The sequence below is a fragment of the Macrobrachium rosenbergii genome, chromosome 33, assembly GCF_040412425.1.
Source record: "Macrobrachium rosenbergii isolate ZJJX-2024 chromosome 33, ASM4041242v1, whole genome shotgun sequence".
NCBI classification, from domain to species: Eukaryota; Metazoa; Arthropoda; class Malacostraca; order Decapoda; family Palaemonidae; genus Macrobrachium; species Macrobrachium rosenbergii.
The window spans coordinates 10,966,117-10,982,231 of record NC_089773.1 but is presented as its reverse complement, the minus strand read 5'-3'; the positions used below and the strand labels follow the sequence as shown (position 1 = coordinate 10,982,231).

General features: G+C 36.6%; 1 protein-coding gene across 2 annotated transcripts in view; it reads right to left on the bottom strand.

The window, feature by feature from the left end:
* Positions 1-13,934, bottom strand: part of Dgk (diacyl glycerol kinase 1) — a 74,684-nt gene extending 60,750 nt beyond the window's left edge. The window contains exon 1 of one of the 2 annotated variants that reach the window (XM_067133388.1): positions 13,500-13,934. The gene's annotated coding sequence lies outside the window, so the exon portion shown is untranslated. The remainder of the gene's footprint in view (positions 1-13,499) is intronic. The other variant, XM_067133387.1, reaches the window with a different exon arrangement.
* Positions 13,935-16,115: the final 2,181 nt, after the last annotated feature.

The following is a 16,115-nucleotide window of genomic DNA, read 5'->3' as shown; positions in this document are numbered from 1 at the left end:
CTGGCGAAGGAATCAAGGACATACTACGTGAACAGCAGAATTAAAAGAATTATACAGTATATACATAGGTTCGAAGTTCAATGGAAGGCCTAATTCATACATACACGTGTGTATGCATACATATGTATATAAAGGAGAGGGCACAATGACAGCACATTCCTATACTTGCCTTCACAGGAAATGTAACAGATAAATGTCCCAAACTGTAACGGAGAAAATAAAAACTGTTACGTAACGATAAGAATTAACAGAAAGTGTTACGTAACGATGATAAACAAGAAAAAAAATGAGCCGAAGTTTCTTCGGCGCAATCGAGTTTCCTGTACCGCCGCTACAGCGTATAATCAAGGCCGCCGAAAAGCCAGACGCACGATCATGGCTAACTTTAACCTTAAATAAAATAAAAACTACTGAGGCTAGAGGGCTGTAATTTGGTATGTTTGATGGCTGGAGGGTGGATGATCAACATACAAATTTGCAGCCCTCTAGCCTCAGTAGTTTTTAAGATCTGAGAGCGGGCAGGCAAATGGCCGTCTCAATAGCTTTCTCTTACAGAAAACTAAAATGATTACTCTGGGTAAATTTAAACCAACGTCGTTTTTCTTATACCGATCAATATCTGTCCTCGTTTTTACATAATTATCGTACATACTCAGTGTAGGAGACAGGATGCAAAATGATTAGAGAAAACTAAAGAAAAAATATTTGAAAAAGAACATCAAATAATAATACATATTTACTCTTAAAAGAAGCACGCTTTATGGTCATGAACTTCGCTTAGTTTTTCTGATATTGTTCTTAGATGGGAAATAAAATGAGAAATATTCAGTAAGAAATTGGGGTTCTATAGCGTCGTGATTGCCTGGGTAACAAGAGAATTATTATTATTATTATTATTATTATTATTATTATTATTATTATTATTATTATTATTATTATTATTATTATTATTATTATTATTATCAAGACTCCCATATTGCTTACCAAAAGAATTTCGTTCAACGACCAGAAAAAAGTGGAAAAAAGTAATGTTGAAGAAGTTGGACAGCTAAGCAGGAATGCCAAAGTGAAAACCCACAAGATTCACGTGATGTTTTGAACAACAAATGTTAATAAAAAAAAACTTAAAAGAATGAAAGATCTTAAGAGCGGTAGACACAAAGCTCGGCATAACGATAAAAAAAATAAAGGAACGTCAAGAAATAAATGTGGAGAGAGACAAAGCATGACAAATATTAAATGATGGCAAAAGAGAGAGAGAGAGAGAGAGAGAGAGAGAGAGATAATTCCCTCTCTGGCGGGCCCTTGTACGTTTTCGAACTAAGGCGCGTCTTATATATATTTTATAATTGTCTCTCAGTGTTTTCTCGTCAGCATCGTAGCTCCTGCAGAATAGGAGAGTCTTTAGTTCCTTTTTAAATCAGCTATTTTGTTGCACAGTCTTGGTGCGCAGTGTACAAATGCTCTCTCTCTCTCGCCTGACTTACAATTTGTTCTAGGTTCAAATAGCCTACATGCTTCACTTGCATGTCTGATTACAAGATAAATTTCTGGTCCGTGCACCTCATAATTAACTACAGGTTTTTACTGGACAAACTATAAGTTTTTTTTAAAATGGATACACTATAGGTCCCACACTCGATATGGTACACGTTTTCATTCAGGACACAATCGATTCTCACTACACACTGCAGGTTTTCACTCAAAACACTTAACATTCTCAACAGACACAATATAAGTTTGACAAAATAGATATTGTCTGTATTTCTCTGTTGTCTCCCGCTTGATACACTGTCGGTGGCAAATTCAATCAATTTCCATGAAGTGACAAAAAGTGGGTCAAAAGCCAAATGACCAAAAATGAAAGCGAAAGGGCAAACTTTATTCTCATGTTGAGGTTGTTCTTTGAACGCATGAAACACAGGATTAGAGGACTACTGGTGGTAAAAAAAAAAAAAATATATATATATATATATATATATATATATATATATATATATATATATATATATAAATTGGGACACTGCAAACAGTCTTCAGTAATGCCTACAGTTCACCGCGTGGGGTGTGCTGACAGCACTACCCTCCTACGGGATGATTATATTACGAGGAATATTCAATTAACAAATATGTAATGCTTTCTCTTGCAATGCATAAGAGAAAGAAATCCCCTTTCAAAAACGAAAGTTATTGTCAAAATCATTGTATCCTAGATATTTTAATAGATACAATGAACTTTTGGAAGTCATCAAAAAGCAACTTAAAAGATTTTAATAATACTAGAATATCTTTCGTGGAAGAAATCTACAATATATTTTCATCTTCAAAAATAAAAACATTTGGATTTGGCCGAAGGAAAACATTATCTTTTCTCTTATGACTTAACATCAGATAATTTACTGGGAGTCCGACGGGGTGGGCAGCTTAATTCCTCAAAAGACGAAGTAGAGTGATAAAAGGAAAGCGTGATACTCACGCTTTTTTAGGAGAAGGAAGACTAAAAGTTCAAGTGTAGACAAAAAGATATATGTCAAATGGATTTATTATAGGAGAGAGAGAGAGAGAGAGAGAGAGAGAGAGAGAGAGAGAGAGAGAGAGAGAGAGAGAGAGAGAGAGGAAGACTATAAGGTTCAAGTGTAGACAAAAGATATATCAAATGCAGTTATTATGAGAGAGAGAGAGAGAGAGAGAGAGAGAGAGAGAGAGAGAGAGAGAGAGAGAGAGAGAGAGAATGAATCGCGTTGTAATGGCATAACTTCTATCAGTTAGGCTACATCCAGTTTAGCGTCACAGAGAGAGAGAGAGAGAGAGAGAGAGAGAGAGAGAGAGAGAGAGAGAGAGATTACGACGGTGATGAGTGCATGATAAATCCTTAACAATTTATATCAGTTACAAAGAGTGGAGTACCATTTTACTTTAAAGATCCATTCTCGACCATTCCCCTGATGGACGTGCGGGAGTATAAGGTCTGCTAGGTACCTTAAACTGAAGACAACGAATAATCCCATCTTAAAGTACCATTACAATTACTTAAGAACGGATGAAGACGAATTTCCGGTAGTTAAAAAAAAAAGTAAAAAATGCGAGTTTCTGTACAGAGTATAATCAAGGTCACCGAAAATATATCTATCTTTCTGTGGTCTTGGTATAATGCTGTGTGGGTCGCGGCCTATGAGACTTCCAGCCACGACCCGGTGGTGGCTTGTTCTACAGCGTTGCCAGACGCACGATCATGGCTAACTTTAACCTTAAATCAAATGAAAACTACTGAGGCTAGGGGCTGCAATTTGGTATGATTGATGATTGGAAGGTGGATGATCAACATACCAATTTACAGCCCTCTAGCCTTGGTAGTTTTTAAGATCTGAGGGCGGACAGAAAAGTGCGGACAGAAAAAGTGCGGACAGAAAAAAAGTGCAGACAGAAAAAAACTGCGGACAGAAAAAAGTGCGGACAGAAAAAGTGCGGACAGGAAAAAGTGCGAACAGAAAAAGTGCGGACAGGAAAAAAGTGCGGACAGAAAAAGTACGGACAGAAAAAAGCGCAGACAAAAAGTGCGGACAGAAAAAAGTGCAGACAAAAAAAGTGCGGACAGAAAAAGTGCGGACGGACAGACAGCCATCTCAATCATTTTCTTTTACAGAAAACTAAAAAGCGGTGTCTGGCATCTTCTAGTATTACACAGGTAAACTTTGCCCCAAAAAACACTCTAAAAAAGTGCCCAGGACAAACGTCTCAGGGAAACGTATGGTCATAGATATGAGGCCTGTTAGAATATCATAGTTGGGCGCACAGCATTAGCAACGATGCCCGACGAAGCCGTGGTGGTATGTCTGTATGATAAGACTGCTTAATTTCCCGGACTTAGGACCTATATAATAAACAAATTCTTATTTTACAGTTTTGTGAAATTTGTCACTTGAAAAATATATATATATATATATATATATATATATATATATATATATATATATATATATATATATATATATATATATATATATATATAAATAAATATATAAACTTATATATATAAATATATCTTAAAGACAATTAGAAACTAATAAATCAATTGTTATTTATTTTACTATATATGCATTTTGCCCATCGGATTCACCTCAACTCATTTGGGGATGAGGTTGCAAGTCCCACTTAAACTATCAGGTCTTATATTATTATTATTATTATTATTATTATTATTATTATTATTATTATTATTATTATTATTATTATTACAGTTGTTTCTGCTGTTGTAATCACAAGCAATAATCGCCATCGTCATTACAGCTGTTATCGTTTGGAAGTCGACGCAAATCAAAACAGCAACAAGAAAAGTAAACAACAAAAGCAATAAACAAACAGGAAAAACAACACAAACAACAACACTCCCCAGAACAACAACAGAAGCAACTTCAGTGACGACAAACGAAGCACAACGCTTCAATGCTGCCCACCAATTAACACTTCATTCAGCGCATCCGGGGGGCGCTCTCATTTCGAGCCGAGGCCTCCTTAACTTCAGCCCGCTAGTTCTTTTTGACTTAGTGGACGAGGGAAATTTTCGTAGTTTTTTTTTTTTTTTAGGCATGGCAGTTTTTAAGACGATTACTAGGGTTTGTTTATAAAAGAAGTTCGGGAGAACTTTTTTTTTTAATCTAGACTTTTCTTCAACTTCAGTCCGCTAGTTCTTTTTTACTTAGCGGACGGGGGAAATTTTCGTAGTTTTTTTTTAGGCATGACATTTTTTTGAAACTGATTTCCAATGTTTCTTCATATTACAAGTCCAGGAGAACTTTTTTTTTTTTTGTATCTAGACTTTTCAATTTCAGTCCGCTAGTTCTTTTTTACTTAGCGGACGGGGAAATTTTTATATTTTTTTTAAGCGTGGCATTTTTTTTGGACATTGATTTCCAAGGTTTATTTATAAAAGAAGTTCGGGAGAACTTCTTTTTATCTAGACTTTTCTTCAACTTCAGTCCGCTAGTTCTTTTTTACTTAGCGGAATGGGAAATTTTCAAATATTTTTTTTTGAGCGTGGCATATTTCTGGACGTTGAATCCCATGTTTATTTTATATTAGTCCGGGAGAACTTTTTTTTTTTTATCTAAGATTTCTCTTAAAATAAAAGTCAAATTTTCCTTTTTCCAGATTTCAACACTGGAATTTTTTTGACACTGATTCCCATGTTTCAGTAACATGCGAACTCGAAAAGTAACGGAATTTCCAAATTTTCCTTTTATCAGACCCAAAAATTATTAATGGCATTATCTATAAAGAAAAAACACCCAACCGCTCCCAAAAAATAAATAAACATATTAGCTTTAATAATAATTACCAGGAAGCTATACAATTTCTAAATTGGAAATAGTGCTTTTCATATCAATTTTAATTTTAAAAAAAAATATTAAAAGTACTCATTCATTTATTTAATATGCGAACTAATATTAATCATGAGAATTCAATATCTTTTTGTATAAAAATGCCTATAAGTGTTCCTGAATTTTCTTAATCAAATTATTCTCTTTGTAGGAAAAAAGCTCATTAACGAAAACATCCCAGATCTTGAAATCGTATTTTTTAAGATACTAAGATAATTATATGATGCGATGTATCTAGGCTTTGGAAATAAAGGTATCATAAATGCATAAATGCTTCAAAGCAAAATAAAATAAATGAAAAAGCTTCCTGCAACAAAAATTAGCAAAAAAATATTGGCTACAATGAAAAAACCTTCAAACTACAAATATTAAGTACAATAAAAACTGTCTAATACAAATGGAAAAATTCCAAATACAAAATATAAGGTACAATGAAAAAATTCCTATTACGAAATATTAGGTACAATGAAAAGGCTTCCTAAACCAAAATATTAGGAACAATAAAAAAAAATTCATAATACAAAACATTAGGTACAATGAAAAACCTTCAAAATACAAAATATTAATACAATGAAAAACCTTCATAAAACAAAATATTACAGTGAAAAAATTCATAACACAAAATATTAGGTACAATGAAAAGGCTTCCTAAACCAAAAGATTGGGTAAAATGAAAAAAATCCAAATACAAAATATTAAGTACAATGAAAACCTTTCAAAATATTAAGTACAATGAAAAAACTTCATAAAACAAAATATTAGATACAATGAAAAAATTCATAAAAAGAAATATTTGGTATAATGAAAAGGCTTCCTAAACCAAAAATATTAGGAACAATAAAAAAAAGTCACAATACAAAATATTAGGTACAATGAAAAAACTTTCAAAAAAAAATCCAAATACTATATACAATGAAAAAACTTTCTATAACAAATATTAGCTACAATGAAAAAACTACATTCAAAATAACCCAATTTCTAATATACTATGCTTAAACTATTTTAATAATAACAACCTAATATACACAAGAAATCGAATTAAAAGCGCTGCTTCCCGCCGCCCGAAAAAAAAAAACAAAGTCCCTAAAATAAATAAACAGCTAATTTTTCAAAGCTTAAAATATTTTTCAAGGTCACATAAAAATGACTACAAGCAAAAAAAAAAAAAACAGTATTTTTATTTAATCATTTTAGGGGAAACATCGAAATATTCTCAAAATTACAAATATAGGCAAATAAATCAAATATATAGGTTACTAAAAATTAAAACAAACATGATTTTATTATTCCTTTAGAAACAAATCTCGAAAGAATCTCAGTTCACAAACATAGATAAATATATAAATATTTATTCACTTAATAAATGAATAAAAATATTTATATATTTATTCATTTAATAATGAATTTATTTATATATTTATTAATTTAAAAGTAAATAAATATACACGCTTACAGATTCTCAGATAAGGCCTGACACTTCCTCGCAAGACCCTACAAAATTGTCCAAAAATAACACAAACCGGCAACTTTTTGCTATTCAATATAAACATTAAGAATCAACTAAAAGATGATGGAGCACAGATGACCGGAAGCAGATGCTGGCCTGGAGAGAGAGAGAGAGAGAGAGAGAGAGAGAGAGAGAGAGAGAGAGAGAGAGAGACAGACAGAGAGAGAGACAGAGAGAAGAAATCTGATCCAAGTCAGGATGCTGAGAGAGAGAGAGAGAGAGAGAGAGAGAGAGGAGAGAGAGAGAGAGAGAGAGAGAGAGAGAGAGAGAGAGAGACAAGATACTGAAAGAGAGAAGAGAAGAGAGAGAGAGAGAGAGAGAGAGAGAAGAGAGCCAAAACAGGATGAGCCAAGAGAGAGAGAGAGAGAGAGAGAGAGAGAGAGAGAGAGAGAGAGAGAGAGAGAGAGAGAGAGAGAAGAAATCAGAACAGACCCCAGCCAAGTCAGGTCCCTGCAGTGAGACCTTTGATGTCTACCAGAGAGAACGATCTTCCGATATTTTGATCTTCCAGTCTTGGATGGTCTGGGATGCATCTTAGATATTTGTCGAGCTTATTCTTAAACACATCTACGCTCAGTTATGTTCCTCAGATGAGCTGGTAAGATTGAATAGACGCTGCATTATCGATGCTGGTGCGTGGATTAATGTCCTGAGAGAATTTTCCTGGTATAGTTTTTGGCAGATTAATCTACCTCTGCTTGCTCTTTTGATAATTTTAGTTCAGATGTTTTCGGTATGTTTCTGAAGACAAGATACTGAGAGAGAGAGAGAGAGAGAGAGAGAGAGAGAGAGAGAGAGAGAGAGAGAGAGAGAGAGAGAGAGAAGAAATCCCAGCCAAGTCAGGATGCTGAGAGAGAGAGAGAGAGAGAGAGAGAGAGAGAGAGAGAGAGAAGACAAGATACTGAGAGAGAGAGAGAGAGAGAGAGAAACCCAGCCAAGACAAGATACTGAAAGAGAGAGAGAGAGAGAAGAGAGAGAAGAGAGAGAGAGAGAGAGAGAGAAGAAATCTGAGCCAAGTCAGGATGGAGAGAGAGAGAGAGGAGAGAGAGAGAGAGAGAGAGAGAGAGAGAGAGAGAGAGAAGAAAGCCAAGACAAGATGCTGAGAGAGAGAGAGAGAGAGAGAGAGAGAGAGAGAAAAGAAATCCGAGCCAAGTCAGCCAAAACAGGATGCTGAGAGAGAGAGAGAGAGAGAGAGAGAGAGAGAGAGAGAGAGAGAGAGAAGAAACACCTCTTTGTAAGCCGAATGACGTCATTGACATTCGAACTGTTTACGAGACAAAGGAACTGTACCATAATAATAATAATAATAATAATAATAACAAAACAACGTTCGCCTGCATATATTTTCCCGTGTGTAACAGCAATACCCTACGTGTCCGTATGGGTACGCAAGTAATAGTAATAACAATAAATAAAAGTAAGATTATTTATGTTCACTGGTATATTAAAGTCAAAATAAAAGGGATTAAGTGAAATGACTAAGCTTTTATTTTGCACAAATTTCATTTAATAATGAGAGCTGAAATTTTAATGAATTTATCATTTCTCTGTGTTAATAATAATAATAATAATAATAATAATAATAATAATAATAATAATAACACAAGTAAGGAACAAGTAATTACCAACACAATAATAATAATAATAATAATAATAATAATAATAATAATAATAACAACAACTTGGAGAGGACGATTAAGAAAGCCGCCAGGTTTATAATAATAATAATAATAATAATAATAATAATACTAATACTAATAATAATAATAATAATAATAATAATAACAGTGCCAAAACTATGAAGGCAACATTTTAGAAACCCGTCAGGTTTATAATAATAATAATAATAATAATAATAATAATAATAATAATAATAATAATAATACGAGTCAAGAAACAAGTTACGACCAAAACGCAATTCACATTAGTCCACGACGAACACGAGACGGAGAAAAGGGCGTAAACATGGAATAATTGATGGAAGACCTGACAATGACTGATGAATAGGTGGGGGAGGGGGGTATGCAGAGGAGGTACACCACCCCGCCCCCAAATATCCCTTTGCTTGTTCCAAATACAAATCTCCAATCCCTCCCCACCTTCCCTTCGAACAGTAGGTTTGGTTATAGCTGCGAAGCAAAGTTCTACGATAGATGTTGTATTATGCACAGTGATACACACACACATATATATATCACACACACACACACATATACTGTATATATATATATATATATATATATATATATATATATATATATATATATATATATATATATATATAAAGTATGCAACATTCCATAAGGAAAATTGTATCATCAAAATTCTTTGTCATTTCCTGCTAATAATTCAAAGACATTCAGTTGAATTTAAACAACAAGGGCCTCTTTGTTGGATTATAAGTGCCTGCACAGAGAGAGAGAGAGAGAGAGAGAGAGAGAGAGAGAGAGAGAGAGAGAGAGAGAGAGAGAGAAGAGAGAATACATAATAAACATTTGCAGTTTTGAGTGATTAAATGAGCTACATCTCTTTTACAATTCATAAGTCGTTTCAGTTTCAATCATTCTTCTTCCAGTGTCAGATCAAGATCGGTTCTAGGCACTGGACGGGTAATAGGTCAAGACCTCAGACTTCTAAGACGCTGCAAAAAATGCAGAAAGCAAAACTGAAGCTGAATATGCATAAGATAAGCGAAGTAAGTGAATAAATAACAAGAGTAAGCCCACAGAAGCGAAGACTAGCCACACACACAGGCAAATGTAGGAGCCGTCCCAAAGGCAAAAGACCTCTGGCAGGCAACTGAACCGAACTGTTATACAAAGGCCCCTTGTGTCTTCAGAGTTTATTTACTCAGCCATGACTCTGGGGGGAGAAGGGGGTGGGGGTATGATCTTTGGCACAGGAGGAGGAGGAGGAGGAGGAGGAGGAGGAGGAGGAGGAGGAGGAGGAGGAGGAGGAGGGGGGGTTGGTGCAACTCCTGATTTGATGAGGACATGACTGTGCTTGTAGTCGATGGAGAGGCTTGCTTGTGCTTTCAAGTCATCTGACCGGCATCAGGTCAGAATCTGAATTCAGATTATGAAATTAGTCTCTCATCTGAAATCCAGTTATGAGATGAAACTGTGACTGGAATTCAAATGCGAGATCAGACAATAAATTGAATTCCAGTGGCGATGTGAGGTTACAGTTTGGATTCAAGTCGCGAGATGAGGCTGTAGTTTGAATTCTAGTCGGGAGATAAGTCTGTAGTTTGAATTCCAGTTGCAATTCTAAGCTTACACGTAAGTTCTGTATAAGAATGTGCACTGCTTTGAATTCCAGTACAGATATAAGCATTAAGCTTTCAGGTCATCAACACATGAATTGAATTCCACTTGGGAGATAATATAATGCTTTGAATCTCAGTCCTGACATAATCTTATGCTTTGTATGTGGCCACATGCTCATGTTCCGAATCCAAGTGACGAGGTCACACTGGTCTTTGAAATCCAGGTATGATAAGCATATCATGATTCAAACAGCAGTTAAGTAAATAAACTACTCCCAATTTCACCTATCAGATGAAATAACAATTAGATTCTGATAAGATATTCTTTGAATTCAGTTATTTTGGGAGTCTGCTTTCAGTTCTAGTTTTGGGATAAGTGCCTGCTTCGAAATCCAATTATGAGATGAGGATATATTTCGAACTATAAGCACAAAAAATTGTATTCCAGTTACAAAGAACGCCTGTAATCTAAATTCCATTTAATGAGTCACCTTACATTTTGAATTCCAGTCAATACATACCCATGCAACTTGAAACTCTCCTACTTAGAAATCAATTTCAAGGTTAAGATTATATTTTGAATACAATTTAGTTGATAAGCTTCTACTTAAATTCTTGTTGTGAGATAAACATACACTTTGAATTCGGACTATGAGATAAGCTTAGAGCTTGAATTTCAATCAACGATTAAATTAACATCTTGATTCCATTTATTGGATTGAACAAGCTTACACTTAGATTTTTCGCTGAAGAATGAGCTCACACTTTGAATTCCACTTATCGAATTGGACTGAATAGAATACAGAATTTGGCCCAAAGGCCAAGCACTGGGACCTATGAGGTCATTTAGCGCTGAAACGGAAATTGACGGCAAAGTGTTTGAAAGGTGTATAAGTTAAGTTTACGCTTTCAAATAACGCTTATAAAATAAAGCACATTTATAACAGCAGCCAGAAGGTATATTTGTGCCGACTCTCACTGGGGCATAATGTATTTCGCAAGATACCCAAAGAAAAGGTACTTGGTCTAGAAAACAAAACAACAGGCTAAGCATATGATACCTCTCCTGTTGCAATAACATTTACCTGATTATAATTAATGAATGGTGTTTATTTGGGCAAGAGGTTGGGCTTGGGCAAATTTAAGACCCAGTGAACCAATCGCAATTTGTTCTGTCATTCCAGATTCACTTTGCACAGTTAACACTGCACTGAATGTGTCCGAATGTCAGACAATACTTTGTGTCTGACCTTAGACGCCACATTTTTTCACAGTTCTTGGAAGAATGACATCTAATGGTGTCAAAACAAACTTATTTTTATTTGTAAGTTTTCCAAAGACTCTGAAAACCACTGGATAAATGCTACTATAAATTTTATGTTCTGAAACAGAAACTACTATTGTCAAACTCCTCATTTGCTAATTTTTTCAACTTTCTTTTAGAAAGTGGATAGCCTATTCTGTTCTCTAGAAGATTGCTTCACAGGTTCATGATATTACGGCTTGTTCCATACAAACTTTCGCTCGTTTTGAAAAGCAATATTGAATATATTTTTAAAAATTACGACAAACTTCATTGAAATCTGGCAAGGGGTAGGTTATGGGACCAAGAATTTTTTTAATGAAGATTAAGGCTTGGTTAGTAAATAATAACTAGAGCAGTCGGGTGTTCAATACGGTTTTTTGTTGAGGTGGGCTATGCATTGGATGTAAGGTAGAATAAACCTTGTTATGGAAAGCATTTACATAGAAAGACCATAAACCTATTCAGTTTCTTAAAAGACCATAGACCTATTCAGTTTCTTAAAAGACACTTGGACCTACTCAGTTTCTTAAAAGCACTCAGACCTGTTCAGTTTCTTAAAAGCACTTAGACCTATTCAGTTTCTTAAAAGCACTTAGACCTACTCTCCTTCTAAACAGCCCACTGACCCACTCCAATGCCTAAAAGCCCATAGGCCTACTCATATTCTTAAAACACCTACCTACCAAAGACCCACTTAAATCTTAAAAGCCCATAGGCCTAGGTACTCGATTTCTTAAAAACCCATAGGCCTAGACTCACTCTAGTTCAGACTTCAGAAAATTACTTAACAATCGATCATCAGACGAATAAGGAGGGAACGGCGCAGGCACTAATATTTTATTCAAAAAGACGTTTAATGTTTCATATTCGACGATTGTTTTATTAAAAAAACAATCGTTGAATAGAAAAAAAAACGTGTTTTGAACACGTCAGAGGTGACAACACTCTTTCATTCACGTACAAACGACCATAAGCCAGTTATTAATATTTTGGTATCGTTAATAAGTAATACCTAAATACCACGTATAAGTATAGTACCCTATACACATACAGTAGGCCTATGCACAAACAGTGCAGAAAAAAAACACGGCAAAAAGTGACACAAAAATGGAAACTAACTTCATCCAGCAGAATATAGGCCTACATATGTCATTTCCCTCGGCGCTGACATTTGTGGAGAGAGAGAGAGAGAGAGAGAGAGAGAGAGAGAGAGAGAGAGAGAGAAGAAGGAGGGAGGGGTTTTAAAAGCAGGGGGGACAACACAAGAGATATATTGTTGTTCTCTCTTTGTAATCTCGGGATGACAGTTTGGTGAAATGGAAGAAACTGCCTTGAGTGGTTTACCTTAAAGTACACACAAACACACACACACATGTATGTATGAATGTATGTACGTATGAATGTATGTATGTAGCCTATGTATGTATGTATAAAGCCTGCCAATCAAATAACACTCGATACATCGCTACGTCACAGAACGCTGTAATTCAAGCTGTTCAAAGTAGGTGATATGAGAGAGAGAGAGAGAGAGAGAGAGAGAGAGAGAGAGAGAGAGAGAGAGATTGCGTAACAGAACAACGGGACGATAACAACCTTTAGGGAGACAGAGAGAGAGAGAGATGACAATAAAAATGTATATATAAAATATAGAAATAAATTCGAAATAAAAAAAAATAATTGGCGTAACCTTCAACTGAGGTTGTGGGTCCAAGACGGTTATTGCGTATAAGTTGTTTTTTTAATTTTCTCTCGTGATTTAGAATAAAGAATGAAATAGGAGGTTGTATATTGAAATTATCTTTTTTTAATGGGTAATAATATATGTTATATTTAAAAAAATAAAAGGTTATATTGAAATAAGACTGAAAATGGGAATATTGGCAGAGGAAGATGTAGATGACATTTCAAAAAATATGGGAAGAAGAAGAAGAGAGAGAGAGAGAGAGAGAGAGAGAGAGAGAGAGAGAGAGAGAGAGAGAGAGAGAGAGAGACATACAGGCCTACGGCTGGGGGCTTCGTGTACATCTCAATAATACCCACCTGATGGTATCACTACTGAAGCCACGGCTACTGCTACGGGAGACACGATCGTCACATGGCGTTCCGCTCAAGCCCTTCGGGGGTGGGGAGTTATACACACACAGCTGCCCCTGAAACACTATGCACAGAGACGAACGAGAGAGAGAGAGAGAGGGACACACGCACACGCACACACCCTGACCGCACTAAAGCCACATCTACACTGACACCGAAAACTCTTCTTCTTCTTCGGAGAACCTTTTCAATCTCTCTCTCTCTCTCTCGAGAGGAAGAAGAAGACCTATTCTGAGACCGACGAAGACCGTCCTCCCGGTCTGCTCCTGCTTGCCATGGGTGTAGGGGCACACTGAGGCCTCCTCCTCCTCCTCGCCTGGGGTTATCTGGAGGAGGTTGATTCGGGATAATTTGAGGGGAGGGAAAGCAAGGGCTGCGCTCGGGAAAAGTTGAGCTTGCGCGGTGTCATGGGGCTCCCGAGTTCGCGGCTTCGGCGCCGCCGCGTCACACGTACCGTTCGATAACTCCCCCCACCCACCCCTTGACGGTACTTCGCCTAAGTTTTATTTCGTGTAGTAAGGCGTACTTTCCGCTGGTGCTTCTTTCCGAAGAAACCGCGCAAACTTACGCCGGCGGTACGCAAAGGCAAACAGAAGGAACCGCACGAACTTACGCCACTGGTGAACAAAAACAAACCAAACGTGACCGAGACCTATCTCACGGCATACCTTACAAACTGCCTAACAACTCATCAACCATACCCGCCAACTGAGACTCGAATCACCGAAACTTACCAAACGACACTGCAGTCTACTTCGAAGAGCGAAAGATAAACAAAAATTCCACCGAGGGCAGCGCCAACAGAGCGACATTCAACAAGCGAGCCTGCCTTCGGCGGCGTTACTCCACAACAGCTCGCGAGCCCCAGCGGTTGGTTTCCATGGCAACCTCTCCCCACTGTGATGCTCGCTGGCGGTGGGAAACGGAGGAGGAATGATGTGATGGGAAAAAAAATAAAAAAAAAGAAGCGAGCGAGTTAGGCGAGGGCCCGCCTTGTAGGTCAGGAGGGTTGGAGATAGGTCAGGAATCGGAGGAGGCACCACATGTCCGTAGTAGAGAGAGAGAGAGAGAGAGAGAGAGAGAGAGAGAGAGAGAGAGAGAGAGAGAGAGAGAGACCTAGCCCTCACACTCATTTGATACCTATGTCAAAAATTGCCTTCTGGGAGAAATATAATAAGAAAAAATCTCTGATTTTCTAGCCGAGGGGAATGAGGACCACCAATTTGATAATAAGAATAAGGACTTCATATAATGACAAGGAGTTTTGAGATGGTACGTAATGTCTTTCTAAGGTGGGGACTTATCGTCTCGACTCTACCTCATGTTGCCTTAATTTTTTCCTAATGGGAACCTGGTACCATTACAGTTTCTATAATATATTTAGGTCAACTATATACAACATATGCTTCCTGTCACAAAATTTATCAGAAATAAAGCAAGTAATTCAGGAGCTATTGCTATCATATGGAGTTAAAATTTGAAGTAAGGAAAAATGTGTGACAGTGTAGCCTAATGGGTGTTACCTGACATAAGGCTGTGTTAGCAAAAATCTATAACCTTTACCAGAGTTGAATAAATTAATCAATGGAGTGCTCCATCGAGCATTACATCTCATGGTGTGTGTTCACAAGAGGAAAAAATGGCATGAACAGTCAATAAGACCTCATATTCTCTTTCTAAGCTTAATCCCTAGTCGGGGTTGTCGTTATCAATAAGCCTTTTACAGTGTTTCAAATGCTGACTGGGCAGCTCATTTCAGGATTTTTTTGGGCAGATTTTTTATATACTGATACCTTTCCTGACTCTGACCATCCCTATTTATCCAAAATTGGCCGCCCCCCCAAAAAAAAAATCAAGCTGATAAGATCTGCATCCTTACCAGAATTCCTCCATTCTGAACTATATAAGTAGTACCAGCCACAACATAAATTAGAATACAGCACATATTGTTTACAAAACTACACATGATTCTAAAGGTCACATGCTCTGTAGGAGGGTATAGCCATCAGGGCACCTCATGCAGTGCTCTGTAGGCATTACTTAAGGTTCTTTGCAAATCCTTTCATTCTTTGTGTACATCTGTTCATATTCTCTTTCTTCCATCTTACTTTCCAACCTCTCCTAACAATTGATTCAGAGTACAACTGCTTTGAGGTTTTCCCCCCTGTTACACCTTTCAAACCTTTTTACTGTCCAGAGATTACAGAGTGACCTCAATTTAACAAGAACCTAAGAGGGACATAGAACCACTCCTATACATACAAAAATCATTCTGATTGAAGTAGCTACTCATCACTGATTCACATCAATGTTAATGTGAATTTTGCACATCGTCCAAAGAAGGCGCTGTGGTGGTAGCGGCCTTTTAACTTTAGCTTACTCCATCTCTCGGTGATTATGGTACATGCTTGTGGTCCCAAGTATGCAGTACAAAATCCTGGACAACTTAGGGAATATCTTGAATAAACAGATCATGAAAAACCTCTAGGAAAATCATAATAATGTGCTTTGGAGCATAACGAAAATTTTTACGATAAAATTAAATATCTGGTTACCAACTGA